Source organism: Marmota marmota, unplaced genomic scaffold, assembly GCF_001458135.2.
Source record: "Marmota marmota marmota unplaced genomic scaffold, marMar, whole genome shotgun sequence".
Lineage (NCBI taxonomy): Eukaryota > Metazoa > Chordata > Mammalia > Rodentia > Sciuridae > Marmota > Marmota marmota.
In genome coordinates, this window is record NW_025999863.1 from 157,800 (window position 1) to 160,366 (window position 2,567).

Here is a 2,567-nt window from a genome sequence, read left to right on the forward strand (position 1 = left end):
TGACCCTCTCTGAGGCTCTAATGACCTTCATAAATTCTTACGTCGGGGCCAGCAAAAACGTAAACTAGCCTCTGTGTTATGCTCCTCAGAGTTTTGTCATCTATGACACACACACACACACACACACACACACACACCCCGTGTGTGACTTTCTGGGCTATAAAGCTGGGCTGCAGGAAAGCTGTGGGGCTCTTGTCCCCGAGGTTCTTGTTGGGAAAGGCACCCCGGCCGGTTGGAATAATAAGCTGGCTTTCATCTGACTTTAATTGGAGTCAGTGGTCTTTTCTTGCATCCTGGTCTAACAAATGGAACCCAGGGCCTCGCACACGCTAGGCGAGCGCTCTACCACTGAGCCCCAACCCCACCCCACCGACAATGCATTTTGATGCCAGACAGAGGACTGGGAACAGAGCAGGGACATGCACATCAGGTGTTGGAGTGCCCTCTCACGCCTGTGGGGGAGAACAGACCATGCAGAGAGAGACCTGGGGTGGGGCAGCCGCTGCAGAAATCCAGAGGCAGAGAGTGGGAGGCTAGAAGGGAGGCTGGGAGGCTGACAGGCACAACCCAGGAAGGATGAGGATCCCCGGCAGTGGTGGCTGCTCTGTGCTGCAGCTTCACCAACAGCACTAGCCAGCAGGTTTGATAGGGAGGGGTAACCAGGAGAGTCGGGTTGTCTCCAGGATCATTGCCGCAACAACCTGTTATTTGTCAAACTCACAGACATACGACACAAGATGAACCCTTATACAAGTATGGCCTCCTCGTGGATAAGGAAGTGACAGCAGAGCTCATGAACCCTGAAGATGGACCCTCTGGAAAGTCATGTCACAGTGGGGATCAAAGACAGGGGTTAAAAGATCATGAGTTCAAAGCCAGCCTCAGGAACTTGGCAAGGCCCTGTCTGTAAATAAAACATAAACAATGGCTGGGGATGTGGCTCAGGGCCTGAGTGCCCTGGGTTGAATCCCGAGTACCAAAACAAAAACAAAACAAACAAACAAACAAAAAAACTACACTGAGATTCCATGTCATTGTGGTAGAATGGCACTCTTCAAGAACACAAATAATAACCAACGCTGGCAAGGATCTGGGGGAAATTTACAGTTGTTCTTTGTTAGTGGGACTGCAAATCAGTGCAGCCACTCTGGAAAGCAGAATGAAGAGTCCTCAAAGAACTAGGAACGGAACCACCATGTGACCCAGCTATGCCACTCCTGGGTCTTCATCAAAAGAACCAAAATCAGCACCCTATCGTGACGCAGCCACCTCAATGTTTATAGCAGCACAGCTCACAATAGCCAAGCTGTGGAACCAGCCCAGGTGGCCATCAACAGCTGAATGGATAAAGAAAATGTGGCACAGACGGTTCTCTACTCAGCCAAAAGAATTAAGTCATGGCATTTGGCAGCAACTGGGAGGAGCCGGAGAACATGATGCTAAGTGAAATCAGCCAGGCTGGGACAGGCCAGGGCCAAGTGTTCTCTCACGGTGCAAGTGGAGCAAGACGAAGGGGACAGGCAGGGGACTGGACATCACAGGGAAGCTCGGCGCAGAGGGAAGAGGGCGGCTGGGTGGTGCGCAGGGGAGTGGAGAATGGGGAAAGCATTCAACAGATGGCACTGTGCGTGTATAAATGCACCTCCTGCATGGGCATCCACACAGCACCAACACAACCAAGCCAGTAAATGAGTGGACGGGGGCAGCAGAGTTGGGGAAGAGGGCGGTTGGGGTCACTGAAACAGTAAACGGAACTCCAGGCATGTGTGGTCATGTCGAAAAGAACCCACCCCTGGGCACCCCCACAACGCACCAACAAGGAAAATGGGCCTCTGGCGGAGCGTGGACGAGGAGCTCAGTGCAGGTGCGAGAGACCTTGATGTTCAGCTCTGAAAAGAGAAATCTGCACAAGTGCCAGCGCCGCAGGTCCCCGAGCAGGAACCTGCCCGCCCAGAACAGGGTCCTGCAGCCAGGCTCGATGAAAACAGGGATCACTGTGAACCCTCGACGTGTGGACTGTCTTCAGAAAAAAAAGAGAGAGAGAGAGAAATCTGGGACATTGAGACACTCAGAAGGCCACAAGACATGGGAGGCAGAGGTCACAAGCCGTGGATGCCAGAGCCACGGGAAAGTGAAGGAGCTCCACTGGGGCCCGGGGGAGCACACCCCACAGGGTCCCGTCTCCTCTGTTCAGGGACAACACGCTTCACTGTGGCTTGGTGAGAAGGATCAATAGGAGTTTTCTGGGCAGAGAAAGGAGGATAAGGTTTCAGGAGAGGCAACGGCCCACAGGGTGTGGAGTCTGACGGACAGGTGGGGTAGTCGGAGAGGGACGTGAGAAATGTCCCAGACTGGACGGCCACGTTCAAGGTGGACAGAGTGGTGCGAGGCCCAGGGTCTCCCGACAGAGGGCTCCCTAGCACCGCCCCTCCCCCAGTGCCCTGGGTCCAGGGTCACCCTGGGCAGGCGGCTGTGAAAACCCTTAGCACCCTGCCTGCCCAAGATGGTCCACCGTGGTGATCCCCTGGCCATCACCCTGCCCACCTGGCCATCACCCCATCCCCTGG